This window comes from Ictidomys tridecemlineatus, chromosome 11, assembly GCF_052094955.1.
Source record: "Ictidomys tridecemlineatus isolate mIctTri1 chromosome 11, mIctTri1.hap1, whole genome shotgun sequence".
Classification (NCBI taxonomy): Eukaryota; Metazoa; Chordata; class Mammalia; order Rodentia; family Sciuridae; genus Ictidomys; species Ictidomys tridecemlineatus.
Window position 1 is genome coordinate 36,025,169 of NC_135487.1, and position 19,708 is coordinate 36,044,876.

Here is a 19,708-nt window from a genome sequence, read left to right on the forward strand (position 1 = left end):
AAGTCACAGAAATTTTGGGAGCAGACGTGTCTAATCCAAATCCTGGCTCTGCCACATGCTGTGCACGGCAGATTGCATTTTCCAAAGACATCTGCAAAAACATCTTCTTTCTCACGTGTGATTATCTTGTATGACCTTGATACCCCCTCCACTAAGAGTCATGGTCTAAATCCCTTCCCCTTGGATTTGCAATCAAATGAAAGGCAGAACTGGGAGAAGTGACATTGTAGGACTTCTGAGACAAGGTTGGAAAAGGCAAGGTGACTTGTACCCTGCTTGCTGGAATTCTCGAGCTGGAGTCCTGTGCCTCCTTGCAAGGAGTCTGACTGCCTCGAGGCCCTGAGATGACATGAAGAGAGAGAGGAGAGGTCCCCAGTCAGCCTCTGGCTCCTCTAGCACTCTGCTGCCCCTGCTCAACCATTGTCTGGCTATAACTGCACCAGGCTCCATGCTCAGACTACCCCATGAAGCCTTCACAAATTTCTGACCCACCGAGAACATGAAAGAATAGCTGCTGCTGCTGTTGTTGTTTTGCCATAAGTTTAGGGCAGGATTTCTAACACAGAACTACAGAGCTAGAACACTGTGGGAGCTTGTATAAGCTAATCTATCTCCCTGAGCCTCAGTTTCCTTGTCTATAAAATGTGAATAATAATGCCCAGCTCATGGGGTTGTCAGGATGAGCATGTGGCTGTACCCAACATGAGGCTGACTGAATGAATGAACCTGGGAGAGACACCTGATCGTTCCCCACTGAGAGTCAGTCTGGAAACAACCACAGATGGAATCCTTGTCAATCAATCCTCTTGAACTTCCCAAAGGGAAGGGAGTTGGGCTGTTCCGATAAAAAGTCCCACTGTAAGGTGCTGATGATTTGGACAAGCTGTGCTTAAAAGACACAAGTGCCACATTAAGTGCCTTAAATGTGACCATCGTCTGGGGCAGCCCTCTTTCCTGTCCCTGCTCTCACCTCTTACCTATTCTTCAAATTCTAAAGCCTCACTCTAGGTTATTTACTACAAAGGCCCCATTTGAGTCAAGGAATGGGACATCGGTGGGAAGAAGGGCAAAGATTGATTGAACATTTTCAATTAAAAGAAGCTGTCTTTGAACAAAGATTTAAGATCCAGGCAAGGAGAGGCAATAATTCTCTTGGAAGGGACTCTTAAATATATTGCAGTATTAAGAGAGAAAAAAATTGGGGTTAAAATTCCCAACTCTTCATTGTCCGCAAAAATCTCAGGATAGTCTGTAAATTGAAAATCACTATCCTCAGAGTCTTATGGAGGTCATTGGTCTGCTTCTCACAGATGGCAGAGAATGGCCAGCCACGCGGGGCCAGTGGCATCAGGAGCCTCAAGCAATAAAGCCGGAGGGTTCGGCTGAGATAGTTGGAAACTCAGACTGATCTGGTGACTTCTGTCCAGATTGTTTTGAAATAAAGGGTGTCAATCATCCCAGCATCCCCTTTCACTGAGCTCTTCAACAAGTGACAAGGATTTGGGTATGCACTGTCCATTTTCATGCATTCATTCACTCATGCATTCATTCACATAGCTGTTGTGTACATTGCTATAAAAGGTGAAAGAGATTGGGGCTAGATAAAAAAGAATTAAGCAGATACACTTTATAGTCCAAAGGAAGAGACTGACGTGTCCCAGTTACCAAGCAGGCTGGGGCACTGTCACCTTCACCAAAGCAACTACTATTTTTTGAAAAGTTCACTCAGTGCTGCATAGTTACTGTCACCAATCCTCAGGACAGCTCTTCAAGGTCAAAGCACGGGACCGCACATATTTCACAGATGAGAAAATTGAAAATCAGAGAGTTTACATAATTAACCTACAGTCTCATGGCTTGAAAGTGACAGAGGAAACACACGAACCTCAGTGTCTTCTAAAAACATGCTGTCTGCTCTGTCAAGTGCCATCGTAAATCCAGACACAGAATTCTGCAGACGTGGAGAGAGAGATTAAATTCCAAATGGATAAATTGTGAAAGGTTTGGTGGATGTGGGCGTACAACAGACTTGAAGGATGAAAACAAAAAGAGTAGAGAAAGAGAGAGACAAGTGTCGGCAGAGGCCCAAGTGTGGCCTGTCCCGTGACCTGAAATAGGACAGAGAAGGACTGAGGGCCCAGGTAGCTGAAGTGCTCAGTTAAAGGTGGGCACTCGCTACTAGACTGTGAACAGTCTAGTGAAGGCTTTGATTGTCAGGTTTGACTGTCCACTCTTAGGTTATGTGTCCTCTCCTCAGGGAGGCCTACCCATGTCCCCATGGTCCTCAGTTTACAGACTGTAGGCAAAAAGGAAAAAAAATATCCATGGGTCATATCTATCATTCCGTCACTCAATACATATTTATTGATCATGTAGTGTGTTCAAGTTCTTTGGAAAGCTCAAGATATACTCTGATTAAAAACCAAACCAAGACAATGGTTTTGTGCCTCTAAGTTGTTGGGTCTTTGGGTCACAGTGATTAAAACAACGATGAAGTAAAGAAAGGGAGCAGGGCCTGGGCAGCGCTGGGGACAGGGAGCAGACTGCAGCATTAAGCGGGGTGGTCATGAGAGGCCTCACTGAAAGGCAGGTTTGAGTGGACTTGGGAGGAGGTCACTGAGGTGACCAGCACCAGGGTGAGTTGAGCCTCCTCATCTAAAACACAAGCCTTGACTGGTCATTTCAGATTCAAGCTCTTGTGAAGCCTGGCCCAATCCCCAACTGAGCCTAAAGCTTGAACTGGGGAGAAGTCCCCCTCTGGTGGGGGTCAGGAACACCTCCTTCTTGGCACAGGGACAGTCTTCTGAGGGGACGAGTCCCCACACCTTCTCCCTCTTGGTCTGTGGCCTCCCTTCCCTGTTCTGCTCCTTCCTTCATGGATCCTCCTCTCTGCAGTCTTCTCGTGGCCCTCCCTGCTGCTCTGTCCTGCCCTGCAGGGCACAGAGGACCACTCCACTCATCAGTGTGCATCTTACTTCCTCCTTCCCCTGGACTTGTGTCTTGGGCATCTCTGTGTTCCATTCTGCAGACAAGAGTCATTCGTCTGGTGAGACACACACTTGGCACGAGGAAGACTCTCAGCTCCAGTGCACCAGGATTTATTCTGTGCACCAGGATTGTCCTGAGAGCTGGATAAAACCAAGAGATACAAGACGACCCCAGTCTTCACCATTGTCTTTCCTAGCCATTGTCCTGCCTCCAAATAAGAAAACTTAACTCTGATCTGCTTCCTGTTTGGAAACCTCCACCTAGAATTGTTTCTCTGCTCACATTCCTACCCCTGCCAGCCACAGATGATCATCATTAAAGGGGAAAGATTAATTCTGCAGAGGGGTTGGCCAAGGAAAAGTGATTTCTCTTTGGTAAAGCTGACAGCATTGCTGGAGTATTAAGAGGCACCTGTCTAGGAGCCTCTAGGGAAAGCCAGAAGAACAATGCAACAAGGAAAAATCTTTGTCACTGCCTCCCTCGCCAGTCCTCCCACGGCGTTGGACAGGTGTGTGACTAAACAGAAGAATTCTTTTCTTAAGCACGGTGTGGAGGCTGCAGATGTAATCACAGAGTCCTCTGTGATTCCAGGCAAGTCCCCAGGCACCCCTGAGGCTGAGGTTTGGAGGACCCTGTGTGGGTAGGGGGGTCGGGGGACAGCAGAGGGAACACTCCAGATAGACAAGTAGAGGCAGAGACCAAAAGAAAAAGAGATGCACACAGACAGGAAGCTACAAAGAGAAACTCATCAGGATAAAGCAGGAAGATAAAGAGAGAAAGATATTCAGAGGGGCCAAGAGAGACTCAGACCTGAAGACTGCAGAGAAACAGAGCGAGGGACAGAGAGGGGTAGGAAAATAGGTAGCAAATGACAGAGAGGGAGAAAAGTCATCGGAGAGAGTGAGAGACAATAGGGATAAAGAGGAGAGAGGGAGGGAGAGAGAAGGAAAGGGGTAGGAAGACAGAAGACGAAACAGCACTCAGAGGGACCCACGGGGGCAAAGGCAGAGAAACAGGAGTATAAGAAGCAGGTAGTAAAGAGGAGAGAGGAAAGAGAGAGAGCCAGGAGAGGCCCAGGTGGCCGCGAGGGCAGGGGGAGGCTCCAGCAGTGAGTGACATGAGGGGAGGCGTCCTCTGGACATGTAGAAGGAGCTCCACAGGACAGGGGCTTTCTTCAAGGCCTACTCCAGAGTGGGACCACCTACCTGCGAATGGGGGAGAGGGATGTCAATCATCCAAGAATGAATCTGAGTCTGGGATCACCGTGAGGGTCTGTGTTAGATTCTATTGTTACTGTAAAAAGTCAACCATCATTTGATGGCTTAAAACAACAAGACATAATTTTCTCCCAGTTCTGGAGACTCAAAGTTGAAAATCAGTTTCTCTGGGTCAAAATCAAGGTGTCCACAGAGCTGCGGTCCCTCTAGAGGTTTCAGGGGAGAAATCCGTGACTTCTGGGGGCTTCATTCCTTGGCTGTGACCACAGCACTCTGGTCTCTGCCTCCAAGGTCCGTACTTCCTCCCTCTCTTGAGTCTATCACATGTCCATCTGCCTCCCTGGCATCAGGGTGCATGTGATTGCATGCAGTGCTCTCCCTCAATAATCCAGGATCCTCAACAATAACATCTGCAAAGATGTTTTCATTTAAAACATAAATTTGCTGGGCCTGTAATCCCAGCAGCTTGACAAGCTGAGGAAGAATCACGAGTTCAAAGCCAACCTCAGTAACTTAGTGAGGCCCTAAGTGACTCAGCAAGACCCTGTCTCTAAATAAAATATGAAAAAGGGTTGGGGATGTGGCTCAGTGGTTAAGCGCCCCTGGGTTCAATCCCCAGTACCAAATAAAAGAGTGTGGGGGGCGGTAACATTGATAGGTTTCAGGGATTAGGTCTGGATATCTTTGGATGTCATTAGTCACCCTACTCCATGCTCCTGTGAGTCCATCTGCTTAGCTAAGAGCTAAGAATGAAGATGCTCAAGGTGTCAGGAGTGGAGTTCTGCCCTTATCTCTTATCTGAACTATTGCTTCAGCCTTCTAATTGCTCTTCTGGCCTTCAGTTTCTTCCATTATTGCTGAGAATGACATTCTCACAATTGCTAATCTTGTCACTTCTTGACCTTCAACCCCACACTGATTCCCTGTCACCTACAGGGTAAGATCTAAACGTTCAAATCTGGCCTTCATGACTTCCATGAAATGATCTAAGCCTTATCTCCAGACACTATATCCTGCCGGGCATCTATTTACAACGTGGGGTTTAGAAGCAGAGCTTTCATTCTGTCTCCTACACGTTTCGCTGCGTGGCCTAGGGCAGCTTCTCTGAGCCTCAGTTTTCTCATCTCTAAAATGGATAATGCTCACAGGATTATTATGTCAATTAGAAGTTATACATTCAAAGTTCCCAGCACAATTCTGACACGCAGTTGCTCCTTATATTATCATTATCATTTATGAAACTGTCATCTCCAACAAAGTGTGAACTCTTCAAGCACAAGGGTACGTCAAGTTCAGTGTGTCTCCAGAGAGATTCAGCACATGGTTGGCCTATTCACAGAGAAACAGGAAAACAAAACAAAGCAGCAACAAGAGGGAGGGAGAAAGAAAAGGGCAGAGAGACGAGGAGAAGAGATGAAGAAATCGTTGTTTTTTTTAAAATCTCTGCTTTCTGGATGTTCAGGAAAGGAGCCTGAGATCTCTTCCAAGCTGTGTGTCTCATTTTATTCTTCTATAAATTGCCTGGAGGTTGAACCAGATGATCGCTAGGCCTAATCCTCACTCTCTCTGCTCCACCCAGAAGACAAATTTCCCTGGAGCAAGGGGAAGTCTTTTCTGACCAAGGAGATGATGAGAACCAGTCTTGGGCATGAAGGTGGCACTGACCACTTGGCTGGAGAAGTTGGGAGAGAAGTCGGCACAGATGCAGATCTGAGCTCAGGTCCAACATGCCTGATTCTGGGTGGAATGACCTTGGGGGAGTTTTGGATTTCAGATAGGCAGGCTGGTGTTATTCATTCATTATTTGTTTTTCATTGATTTATTCAACAGATATTTATCAAACACCAGCGTGCTGGGCCTTGCACTACATGCATGACATCACACATGGTGGCTCTGTGTCGGTGAACAAAACAGAGATGTCCTGCCTTGAGCTGCTTACAGTCCACGTTCTACTGATATTTTGGGCTGGATGATTCTGCACTGTGGCACTGTCCTATGCATTGTAGGGTATTTAGTGGCATCCTTGGACTCTCTCACTCATTAGTAGCAGGTGACAATCAAAAAATTCATGGGGGTGGTTGGACAGGGATTATGTAGAGTGGACGTGTCACAGGGGAAGCAGAAGAGGTGGGCAGGGACTTGACTGAGAGGGGCCTTGGCTTCTGAATCTGTAAAAGGGACAGTGGATGGGAAGGGAGAGGGACTTGACTGTCACAGGCTGCATTAACCCCGGAGGGTGGCTATCTCAGCCCCCTCACACTATTTTGTCAGGGAAGAGCGACTTCCCTCCATCCCCCCCAACACACACACACACACACACACACACACACACACACACACACACACACACACACGCCTCAGTCCTTGAGGCGTTCCCACTTCCCTACTTGCCCAGATTACAGATGTTTCCATCTATCCGTCTCAGACCTGCTTCTCACTTTAGAGAGACATGATCCTCTCCCTCCGGTTCCCCCTCCTCTTCCACTCCAAGCACCAGCAATTTCCCCACTGACAGTTGACCACGGCTCTGGAAATTGGCTCTTGCTGCCCAGCTGGGCCACAGTTCAGCAATTGTTAGGACTTCAATGCCGCTTGGCCTGAGAGAGGGTTCTGTTTCTCTGAGAGATGCTCAGCCCCTACTTGTGTATATATTTTTAGAAGCGTCAACTGATACTCAGTAAAAACAAGACCAAAGACCAAAGTAAATATTTGCACAGCACTATCTCAGAGCATCAGGGAAGGAAGAGGGAGGAGGGGCATAATACGAACAGGAACACTGATGATCCTGGTGTCGGGCTCAGCTCTGTTTCTGGGTGGATGCATGGCCTGTGCGAGGTGAGTCTCTGGATCAGTTTTCCAATCTGTACAGGTGGAGGAGGGATTGCCTTGCTGATGGGCTGAAACCCTTGAGCTCCGATGTTCTGTGAGCCTCTAGGTCAGGAGTTCCTGCCTGGGACCCCTAGGGGCTTCCTGAACCCTCTGATATTATAGGCAAAACTGTATATGTGCATGTGAACTTGCTGGGGTGAATATTCATAATGTTCTGCAGGTTTCAACATCCTTCAAAATGTTAAGAATCTCTGTGCTAGGTCTGTGGGTGGAGATGATTGCGTTTATCACCACTTCTCAGGAAATTGCCCCTCTTGTCATTTCTCAACCCATACCTTTCTTATATTCTGACTTTTCTGGGATTAGTGAGAATCTGGCAGTGCTGAAAAGTGAGATCAGGATAGACTTGGAATGGCATGAACAGAAGTAGAGCCTGTCCTAAGTGCATGTGCATTACCTTAACTAGAAAACCTTGAAGAGTCCAGGGACCCAGTTTACTGTAGGAGTCAAAGAATAGCTCAACAAAGGTGATTGCTAGTGGGTAACTGTGAAACCCAGCTGGGGCCTGGCCATTCTGTGGCTGAGAATTGGGGATCAGTCTTTGGGACACATTGAGCCCTGGAACAACAACTTAAGAGGACCACTAAAGTGTTTGGAGCAGGGGCAGGATATAAGATCCTGGATCTTTAAATGAAGCCCACTCCCCATTCCTGTGTCTTCACTCCTAATCAGGCCTAAATCTGCAGCCCTTTCGTGCGCTGGTGGAATAAGCAGTAAGCAGTATCACAGGGGCCAAGAGACCCGTATTTGAGCCTCAGCTTTCACCAGCTGCTCTGTGACTTTGGGCAGGTCTCTGACTCCAGGGCTTCAAATTGTCCTTATGGACAATAGGAGGAATTGAGCTACCTTCCCACTTTGACCAAGGGGTGATCATTACTACAGTGAACTCCACCATAATATCTCATTATTGGCCACCTCCATGCATTTAATCCTCATTTTGGGATGTCCTTTTTCCATGTCAAGCAAATAATCCCATCCCTAGGAAAGGTATTATTTGGGGCTTAAATACAATCTTTAGGGTCTTTCTGGCCCTAACATTTTATAGTTTTCTTCCCTACTCTACCTTCTTTTTAACTGTTCAAGTTCAAGACACAAAAACTGAAAATTAGGGATGGAATTAATGTTTATGAACACTTAATATCTTCCAGACACTGTGCTAGTTTCATTTGCTACTCACAAACAAGGTAGATTTTATTATCCCCATGTTACAGATTATAAGACTGAGGTCTTATCCAACATCACTCAGCTTGCAAGTAGAGGATGAGGACTTAAACTAGATCTGTCCAGCTACAAGGCCTGCTGCTTTTTAAAAGTTAGTATTACTCTGTAATTCCTTATTAACTCTTTAAAAAATGAAAGTATTCATTGACCTGATACTTATTGAGTATCTGCTGTGTGAGCTACCACTGCCATTGGTGTGGATTTGGAGATAAGAGATCTGCCCCTGTCCTGGAGCAGCCCATAGAGACGACATGTAAAAAAAGAAACAAAGAAAAATCGCGATTCAAGGCAATGACTCCTATGGCAGAGGGAAGTAAGTAAAGGAAGCAGGAGCTCAGAAGGTGACATCTGATATTGGAAGGACCCCAGAGGCTTAGGGAAGGCAACATCTGAGCTGAACTGAAAAAGCTAGTTGTGTGGGGTTTTTTTTTTCTTTTGAGATGAGTCTTCATTAAACAATGTAGTCAACAAATAATTGAGAGTCTACTATATACCAGGCACTTTTCTAGTTGCTGGAACACAACTGCATGGGACAAGCTCTTCTAGCCTCATAAAGCTCACTTTATAGGGGAGTAGCAAACTGACAAATGGAGTATAAGGTTGAACACTGGAGGATTTGGAGGAAAAGCAGGACATGGCCAGGTAAAGAAGAGGTGGTTGTAGTCTAGTTATTGTGATTTTCTTGTACCTAAGGCCTGTCTGACTACCAGACTGTCTGGGCCTCTCTGACAAATACTAATTAGAATTTACTTCATGTCAGGATATAAACATGCCTGTTCCATGCCTCCTCCTTCCTACTCTTTTTTAGTAACAATAAGACCACTGGCCAGATTATAGCCCATGCTCTTATTTGTCCCTTGGGCAACAGGTATTTCTTTTACCAGTTTTGCGTCACTTCATGATTCCCCTCCCTGGAACGGTGTCCCAGACCCTCTGCACCATTGTCTCTAGGTGCCTTCTACTAGTTCTTTAGACCTCAGCCTAACTGAAGCCTTTCCTGACCTTCTGACCAAGTCATGGCCCTCCCAGCATATCTTAGCATCCCTTCATAGACTCTTACATCATAACTTTGCATTTTAATGTGTGCTTTTTGATAAATATTTGCCTCTCCTATGAGACTACCAAGTTTGGTGGTTGCAAACATGCCTGCTCTGTTCACAGTATTTCCCAGTACCTAGCAGAGTGTCTGGCATACTAGGTGTTCAATTAAACATGTGCCTGTGAAAATATGAGTACTGCCAATGGTAGGCATTTGGAGAGAAATTTGGCCTCTTCCTCTTCCTGGGTCAGAATTACCTCAAGACTTCACTGAAGGGAGAAATGGTAGTAATAGTAAACTGAAAATAGGATTGCGAGAGAAAAAAGAAATTCTATAGGGAACCAGGATGGGTATTAAGGTAAACATCACAAACTCCAAAAGGTAATGTGGACTTGCTCTTTCTCTCTCTATCCTATGAAAGGAGGAAAAGTCCATCAGACCAAGGGCCCTGGAAAAGGGACTGTCTAATGAATAGAAGGAAGCCCTGAATACCATCATCTGATAGCCATTTCTAAGGAGGCTAGAGATGTGATTCTTTCTTGGTTGCAGGAGTAAAAAGGTTTTGTGGAGGAAATGATGGCCTCTAGCCCATGCAGGTGAATCCTGGGGTAAAGGGGTCAGATTCCTTTGGCATTTAGTTATAGCTACAGGTACAGCTAAGGAAGTAATACTGGGCCCCAGGGACAGAGCTCCTCTTTTTTTTAACATTTATTTATTTATTTTAGTTTTAGGTGGACACAATATCTTTATTTTATTTTTATGTGCCACTGAAAATCGAACCCAGTGCCTCACGCATGCTAGGTGAGCGCACTACCACTTGAGCCACATCCCCAGCCCAAGAGCTCCTCTAGAACCATAGACCCTCAGAGCAATGTCCCCCCTCATGCAGAGCAGGGAGCCCTGGGTCTGTGCCGGGAAGGGACAAAGGGGAGCATGGCGTGGGGGCCACTAGACCTAGAATGTACCCCCTGCACCCATAATCTCCACTATCTCCACTGCTCTTTGTCTCTCTTCCCCATCAGACTGCCTTGCACTCCTTGAGGGCAAGCCTGCCTCTTCCCCAGTCTGATACACCAGCAGATAACGCCTGTGGAAAGAACAAGTCAAGGACAAGTGGTCAGGCAAGTGATTCGCCCTGATCCTCTATTTCCTTGGCTATCATCTAGCTACTGACAAGAGCACTTTGGAGACTGAATGACATGATGGGTGTGGAAGCATCCAGAATGGAGTTTAACAAGAAGCTCATGCTCAAAAACAGGTCATTTATCCACTTTTTATTTGGCCTTAAACTACCCCGCCTTTTCTGGACTTGACAGTATGCCAGTGATTAGAGAATCATAAAATGGACGTGAGCAGAAGGTTCCAATAGTGGATATCTGTTTCATTTTATTTTCCTGCTTATTATGTTCCCTTCTCATGACACCCCCTTTTCCTCATATTGAACCCCCCAATCTCAGCTCTTGTGGCTCAGGAGGGGCTGATTCTTACCCACACTCTGGGAGCCACAACAATTAGTCAAGTATAGCTTATAGCCCCATGAAACTTAATTCTGGGCCTTGTGAAGCAGGGCACTACCCTTGCTGTAATTTACATCTTGAATATCCCACAAGGGTCCAAGTGTTAAAGGCTTGGTGCCCGGGGTGGCACTATTGGATGGTGGTGGAACCTTTAAGAGGTGTGGCCTGGTGAGAGGTCCTTAGGTCATTGGGGACATACCGTGGCCCCTTCCTCCTTCTCTCTTTTTGCTTCCTAGCCAAGAAGTGAGAAAATTGGTTTCACAACACATTCCCTGACATTGCAACCCAGCACCCCCGCCAGAGGCCTAAGAGCAATAGGTCCACCTGACCATGGACTGGAACCTCTAAAATCATGAGCCAAAATAAACCTTTTTTCTTTATAAGTTGACCACTTCAGTTATTTGTTATAGTAAGAGAAAACTGAAAAACACAGCCCTTAATTCTGAAAGGATAAGATAACTACCAGGAGCTGCTGGCAGTCATATTATATTCATGGGGAGAGCTTTTAGCAGGATGGAGCCAACACTCAGAACACAGGTGAGGTGGTAGGCTTGGAGAGCTTGAGACCAACTCCTGATGACACTATGTGAGTCCCTCCATCTAGCTATGCCTGTATGACCAGACCAGTTTTCCTTTGGACTTAGAATTTTATAACCTAATTAACTCCCCCTTTTTATTTAAGTCCATTTGAGTTGGGGTTTCTGTTACTTACAACCCCATTTCAGCTAATAGAAGAAATTGGAATTCATCTCATCAAACCTCCTGATTTTACAGACAGGAAATAGATTTGCGAATTTACGTGAACAGTTTTTTTACACCCACCAGCTTTCCAAATAAATCGACTGCTTCACTTCCTTTTATCTTTACTGCTGACCAGAACAGGGGCAGGTTGTCCTTCTGCCTGGACGGGGTCATAGAATATTGATTTTGGTCACAGAATGCCTAATCTTGCTCCAACAGAGCAAATTTTAAAATTCAAGTCCTCAGGAGCCAGTTTTGTTTTGCATTACAATGTTTTGATCCCCCAAGCGGAACTGCTGATGGCCCATCCTTTTCCTTCCACACAGTGTAATCAGCAGCAATTAATTCTAATCACAAGAAGACAGCAAGAATGAACAGAGCATTAATTGGACAGAAGTAATCAGAATCTCCCTTAGCTCACAGTTGGTACTCGTATGCAGGAGGATGTGAGCAGCCACATGCATGTATACACACACAGTCTACAGGCCGTCAAAGGTATGTGATGTGGAAGGAAAGAGAACAAAGTCAGCGTGGGGTAGTGGGTGGTGGTGGGGGAAGCAGGGACTTTGGAATCACAAAGATCTCACCACTAACCAGTTGCTTAAAACTATCTTCCTCATTTATAAAACGGGGACACACAGGCCTACTTCAAAGTGGTTTAGAATGTTAAATAAGAACACTGCCTGAAAAGCACTCTCTACTGGTACATGGCAGGAACTCTGTAAGTGCCAGCTCTCTCTCCTTGCATATCAAAGCCTCTTGTAGCTGGTAGAGAATGGAGACCAAAGGTGATCTGAAATGTCTGATCCTTGAATGTTCTTGATTTAGCCCTACCAAATCGATGTTCTCTAGACTTCTCCCTTAATGTTGAACCACTGCCCTCCCCAATCTACCCCAACGCCACACACACACACACACACACACACACACACACACACACACACACATGCGCGCGCGCTACCTCCTCCTGCCTCTTTCCACTCTGGAGTTGTGAATTCTGGGAGGACACCGGGTTCCCCTGAGCCCTTCTCAGCACCTGGTAAACAATGAGTGGACTCTTGTTGAGGAAGTACTAATGGAGCCTGTGTCTTTGCTCACGTTCGTTCTCTCTCTACCTGCGGTATTCAGCATCTCCATCTTGCTCTCAGTCCCGGTCATCCTTTGAGGTTTAGCCTAGAAACTTCCACTTCCTCCACAAAATCTTTGAAAATTGTTCCTGAGAGAACTCTCCCCTACTCTGAACTCTGCCCTCTTCCGTGGCACCAGAAACCTATTATCTTTTGTGATACGATCTCTGTGAGTGCTATTTCTTCTCCACCACCGGAAGTTCCTTCACTCAATGATTCAGCCTCCTTAAGCCATGATGGACACTGAGGGGCATCAGAATGTGCTGTGCCCTAGAGGTGCTGAGGTTCAGACTAGTGTTTGAGTACTGTGTTTTATCTATCTGTCAATGTCCTGGGCCTTGGACCATGATGGGTGATTTTTAAATATTTGATGATGACAGTGGGTTGCCTAGGAGAAGGTATCTGGCTGGAACGTTGCTGGGACTGGTGAGGTTATAAGGCCAGTGAGCTTTTTGAGGTTGGGTGTGGGTGCCTAGGCTTCCTGAGGGAAAGGAGTTGACATTTCAGAGACAGATGGGACATGTAGAATGCATTCAAACTTGACAACACTGAATAAGCTGTGACTTGGTGCAGGAGTATTTGGCTTTTGCTCTAGCCTGGGGTCGGGCCTGCCTTTGTCATCAGGTTTCACAGGATGTTGAGCAGGTCACTCACTCTCTGGATAGCCATTTAGCCATCCTATTTTATTCAGCCACCAATTATGAACATTTATTGTGTTCCTGGCACTGTGCCTACCCCTGGAGATACAGAGGTAACTCAGATATGAGTGGCAACTTTGGAGGGCTTGTGGTCTAGTAGGCATTATGAAATAGGCCATCAAAGATCATGTAGCATCTCTGCATTGGTGGTTTGGATTCCTTATTGCTTTCTGGATAAGTTCCCAAGCTCCTTTTCCTGATGTCAGATCCTCTTATGATCTGGCTTCTCCCAATTATAGCATCAGTTACCAACTTTTGTACTGAGCCTTTGGAACTTGTGGTCACACTTTCTGACTGTGCTTTCCCAGATGGTGTTTGAAAATGTCCTATGGGACAATTAACCAGCAAGATGGTGGTGTTATGTGTCAACTTGACCGGGCCATGGGGTGCCCAGACTACTTGGCCAAATATCATTCTGAGTGTTATGTGTAAGGGTATTTCTGGATGGGATGAACATTTGAATGGACAGACCAAGTAAACCATGTCACCCTTCCTAATGTGAATAGGCTTCACCTAATGGATGGAAGACCTGCCTGACTCCTATTTAACTGCTGGAGAAAGGACATTGGACTTTCCTGGCTTTTGCACTAGAACTGGAACAGTGGCTCTTCCTGGGTCTCAAGTCCTCTTTCAGACTGGAACTCCCACCATTAGCTCTCCTCATTCTCAGGCCTTTAGACTTAGACCCAGTCTCTCCTGGGACTCCAGCTTGTTGATTGGATCTTGGGATTTCTCAACCTCCTTAATTGGAGAGTGTGTGTGTGTGTGTGTGTGTGTGTGTGTGTGTGTGTGTACATAAACATAGAATCAATAGGAGATGCAGACTTCTAGATCTATGTCTGCTAGTGGTTCTGTTTCTCTGGAGACCCCTGACTGAAGCCACCAGATTGCAGGCTGTGAGCTTGACTTCCTGAAGAATGTTGCTTTCAGTGGTGATGGAGACATCAAGCCTCCTCAACAACACCCAACCTTCCTTTTCCTTGCATCTTGGTTCTGCCCTTCCTTATGGTTTTCTCCTTGGGGAATAAGTATTCTACAATATAGGAAAAAGGGGTTTTTGAGGAATTCCACTGCATGGAGCTAATGGGACCCTGAGAGATCACAGGCCTTGTATTCTGGAGCAGTGAGGTGCTTGTCCGTGGCTCCAGGCTTTGCAGACACTTGTGCAATGCTGTCCTCTTCCTTCTAACCTTGCTTCTCCTCTTGGTGAATGCTTACTCAGATTGAGTTCAACATCAGGCCATTTGAAAAGTCTTCCTAGACTCCTTAAGGTTGAATTGGCTCTGTGCTCTGTTCTTCACAGAATTCTGTGCATATCTTTTCCTTAGCATTGATTTGCCACCTCTGAGCTAGATAAAAAGGCAGGCTCAGTATGTAGGGTACCAGTTGTCTGTCATTCACAGTGGGATGATTGTAAAGATGTAGCAAGTTGGAGAAAATCATGTTCATCAAAGTCTTCACCAATATGTACTTGGGAGGAAATTTGGGACTCAGATGACAACCTTTGCTCAAAACATCTAGCCCAAAGTGGTTGTACTGAGATTTGAATCCAAGACTGACTTCAAAAGCAAGGATCCTGTTGGTTATTCACTCAATAAAATATGTTAAATGATAATATGTGCCAGGCGCCATGCTAGGCACCAGGGTGCGAAAGTTCAGGTGTGCCTGTCCACGGTTACTGCCTGCAGTGGCAGAGGAGGAGGGCCAAATTCCTCATGCTAGGTCTCTGGGACTGTCCCATGGATGACCTCACCACCAGGAATCTCCACAACCAGTCTCTCCTTCCCTCCCCCTCCTCCCTCCCTCCCTCCCTCTCTCTCTCTCTCTCTCTCTCTCTCTCTCTCTCTCTCTCTCTCTCTCTCTCTCAACACTTCCTCAGAACAACCCCTTTTCCTGCCCCTAAATTTCTGGCTGTGCCCACTGCGGAAAAAGCCAAGACTGCTGCCAAGTTCATTAATAATTTTGGCTTTCTGGAGGAAGAAGTTGGATTGCTTTGCTCTTCAAATATCAAAACATCCAATTAACACAGCTAATTAGCATCACTAGCAGCAGTCAAAAGAATAGCAATTTAGATGCAGGATTTCAAAGGTTTCCTAGTTGTGGGCCAAGGCAACCCATCTCTTGCTAATGACAAGAGTTCCTCACTTAGGCAATTCTATAGCAGCCATCAATTAACCACTGGGCAGAGACTGGCCTCATCCCTGAGTCATTTGTCTAATCAGAACTGGGGACAGAGAAGAAGAAACAGAAAGGAGAGGGAGAGAGGACAAGAGGAAGAGGGAGAGATGATAGAGATGGTGTGGGAGAATCAGAGTGGGAGAGGGAAAGAGAATTAGGAAATGAAAAACAGGGAGAGAAAGGCAGAGAGAATATTTCAAAGATAAAGAAATTCTCAGCGACAGAATGAGAAGCAGAAAAGGTGATTTACAGATAAGCAGACAGGCAGATCACCAGATAGGTGCCCGGAAAAAAATAGATTTCTTGAAACCCAGAAAAGGAATGGCGAAGAGCTTCTAGTCACCAGCAGCTCCAGGGGATGAGCTGATCCCTGGGAAGCTGTAGAACTGGGCTTAGCTGTGAGAGTTCAAATTAAAAACTGGCAAAGCTTGGCTGCTGCCATGAGATGTAAGAGAGAGAGTGGCCAGGAGACCACATTCAGGGCTGTCCTCTTACCTTTGGGCCCTGAACATTGCACTTCCCAAGAGCCTCACTTTCTCTTTAGAAGGTGGGTATGCGGCCAGACCCCTTTTTTTTGTGCACAGTCACTGAACATCCAATGAACTCAGTAAGGCCCAGGATCCCACACTCAAGAAAGGTGGAGAAAGGTCCCAGCTGAGTGCCTTTGCTCCCCTCCATCACGGGGCCTCAGCCCCAAGCTGCCTCGCGATCGCTCCTCTAGTTACTGCCACAGCCTCTGGTCTCTCCCTGCTGCCACCCAAACCGTTCTTATCACCGTTGCCAGAGTGATATTCCTGTGATGCCGATCTGACTACATCCTTTCTTGACTTAAACCTCTTTAATGATTCCGCATTTTCTCTGGATGGAGTCCAAACCCATTAAATAGGGACCTCCCTCTGGGCTCGGGCTCCCTTGCCTTCTCCTGACCCCTCTCTCCCTCTCCCTACTCAGGCTCCAATCCATCTGGGCGACACACTGGCTTTACCTCTGGGCTTCTCTGCATCCTGTCTGGCATTTGCAATGTCCCAGAGACCCCTGTCCATGCTGCGTGCCTTGCTCTGTCTGTGCTCTGCCCCCCCGCCCATTTTCCCAGCATGGAGACTCATCCCTCTTACTGCCATCCCTCTTACTGCTGTCTTCTCCAGCATGTGCAAAAGAGTCACTCAAATGGCTTCCAGGGACAGGTACGTGATGTAAATATGTGCAGTGACAGATACGGAAACAACGGGGGGGGGGGGCTGTCAGTGACAAGTTGGACAGTAAATGCTCCCCTCAAAGAACCTCAAACTGAAAATTCAACCAACCAACTCACCAGCTCGCAAACATGTTCCTGGCCCACACCACATCTGCAGGAAGGAGGCAGCGTGGCTGCCAGCGGCTCCCCGCTCTGTGACCTAGACTCCTAGTTTGACCTACAGGGTTCTCTGGGCTCAGACTCTATCTTCTTGTGCTGGCCTTTTGCAGCTGGTGCCCTGTTCAGGGACATTTTCACAGTCTCTGTGACTCCTTCCCTTTGGGCCTTGCAGGGGTGTAACCTGTGGGTAAATAGCTGCAAAGAATACTAACATTTACAGTGACCAAGCCAGTCCTGTCCTACACCTGGCCCTAGGCAAGATGTTATTAATCAGCATTTTAATGAAGCCTAATTACAACAGCTGATGCCTCCCTCCAGGTAAGGCTGTGGTCACAGATGGGAGAGAGGAGGGAACGCCTGCCCTCTCCTCTTGGCCTGCTCTGCTGGGCGCTGGAGGGTTAAACTCTGGAGGGACTGGCCGCCCTCCCCACCACCAACAGGAACCCTCAGGACAGGAGGGGAGCTGAGGAGGGTGGTTACAGTAAACCTCACCATCTCTTCCCAGGTCCCCTGCTGCTTTCTGTGCCTTTCACATAGGACTGGGCCTCCCACTCCCCTGATCCACCTGTGCGTCAGGCCTTGCTGAGGCACTGTTTAGCTTCTTAACTCCTGTATTTCCCTTTGCCCCTCCATTTACTCCTCTTTTCTCCTCACAGTGCTCCAGCATCCAGGGCCCTTCCCAAGCCCACCTTCCTGGAGTTTAGTGGTTAAGAGGGAAAGCACTGGACTCCAACAGCTCCAGGGGGAATTCTGGCCTCATATCTATGAGCTGTGTAACCTTAGGAAAGTTACTGCATCTCTCTGAATTCATGTTCTCTTCATTTGGTTGTTTTGAGATTAAATTGGGGAAAATATCTAGAATAGTGCTCGCCACAACACGGTGTTCATCCTTAATTTTGCAGATTCATTGAGAAGTCAGTAGATGGGAGAAGCTCTTGGCCCTTGCTGGTGGCTTCTTTCTTGATTGGGGAATAAAGTATGGACTTCACAAAGCTTCCAGAATCATACCAAGGGAAGTACCCACTGGTAAACTAGTACTCACTGGTAAACTAGTACCCACTGGTAAACTAGCTCCTCCTGTGGATGCCATCCGCACCTTTTAATACGGCAGTTTCTTCATGCTACTCTCTTGCCCAAGAACCTTCTCTAGCTCCACATTGCTTATAAGCTGGAAACCAAGAAGTAGCACTGCATGCAATGCTTTGGCCTCAAATAAATTTTCCAACTTCAGTCCCTAACTATCCCTTGCCTCTTTAGACAGGCCAATTTCTTAATATGCCCACTTCTTTTCATGAGCCTCTATTCATGATGATCTCTTCAGCGTGCTTTTCCCTTGCTGTAGGCTGTAGGTTCCCTTGCTGGGCTGAGAAGGTAGATGTGTCTTGTTCTGTATTTAATCTCAACATTGATAGGGCTTCATACAATGGAACCCTCAATCTGTGATTACCAAACTGGACTAGATGCCGCCACTTGAAATTCTTTCTTTAAGCTCCAGAGCAGATCTCTTTTTGGTGTTCTGCTGGGGTCAAATTCAGGTTCTGAAGACAGAGGACCGGGGGCAAACTCAGGCTAACTCCCACTGTGGTGGCGAATTTTTTGCGTCAACTTGCTCTGGACTGTGGGGCACATATACGTGGTCAAATGTTATTCGGGATGTTTCTGTGTTTTGGATGAGACTAACATTTTCACCAGAGGACTCTGAGTAAAGCAGAGTGCCTTCCAATGTGGTGGGCCTCATTCAATCAGTTGAAGGCCTAAACAGAACAAAAGACTGACCTCCTCTAAGCAAGAGGGAAACCAGCCCCAGGTGGCCTTGGGGCTTGAACGTCAACATTGGTGCTTCCCTGGTCTCCAGCTGCTGGCTCACCCTTGCTATCCTCTAGAAGAACATGAGGCAATTCTTTAAAAGGTCTCTCTCTCTCTCTCTCTCTCTCTCTCTCTCTCTCTCTCTCTCACACACACACACACACACACACACACACACACACACACACTCACATTCTCCTTATCTATCAATCATCTATCTGTTTATCCATCCGTCCTATTGGAAACAGAATCTACAGTTCTGTTTCTCTACAGGGCTCTGGTTAATAGAGCCACTTCTGGCTGTGCAGCTCTGTCTGATTCTTTGACCTTGCTGAGCCTTTGTTTTCTAAACTTTAAAATGGGAATGTTTGTTCCTCCATCACAAAGTTATTGTGATAATCAGCTGTGACCTTGCCAACATATGTGAAAACACCTGTGCAATGTGTGCTCTATCACCTTGGGAAATATTAAGACCCATCCTCTCCAGGAGGTCACCCCCACCTGCACCAGACCTCTGGCCCTCCCTAGGTCCCAGAGATTCTGGGCCCACACTGAACCCCCGACTCTCTTTTCTTTTGGTGCCCAGCCCTACATGGGCCTGGTGGGGAGGGGAATGGGCCCTGTAGAGACGTCGGGTCCAGATGAGCCAGGAGCAGTGCTCAGGATAGAGCAGAGGCTGCTGTGAAGGTTTTAGACACAGGCATAGCTGAATTTAAATGCATTCTATTGCTTTTTGTCTCAATGAGGCAATAGAAAGTCCCAGGCTCGTATCTCCTGGATGCAGAGGTGCAACACTGGCTCTCTGTTCTCTGCCACCACCGAGCATGAGAGGAAGGAGGCACACCTGGGGCTAAAGGAAATGGCCCTTCAGAGGGGACAGGTCAGCTGGAAGGGAGGGGCTGGAACCCTTAGAGCACTAAGCCAGTGCTTCCT

At 46.8% G+C, this 19,708-nt stretch overlaps 1 protein-coding gene and 1 long non-coding RNA gene across 3 annotated transcripts in view; one reads left to right on the plus strand and one right to left on the minus strand.

Moving 5' to 3' along the window:
- Agbl4 (AGBL carboxypeptidase 4) overlaps positions 1 to 19,708 on the minus strand; it is a 1,323,233-nt gene that overhangs the window by 19,336 nt on the left and 1,284,189 nt on the right. The window lies entirely within an intron of this gene.
- LOC120890762 (uncharacterized) overlaps positions 11,941 to 19,708 on the plus strand; it is a 28,133-nt gene continuing 20,365 nt past the window's right edge. Inside the window, exon 1 of the long non-coding RNA XR_005735179.2 lies at positions 11,941 to 12,107. This is a non-coding gene — a long non-coding RNA (uncharacterized LOC120890762). The remainder of the gene's footprint in view (positions 12,108 to 19,708) is intronic.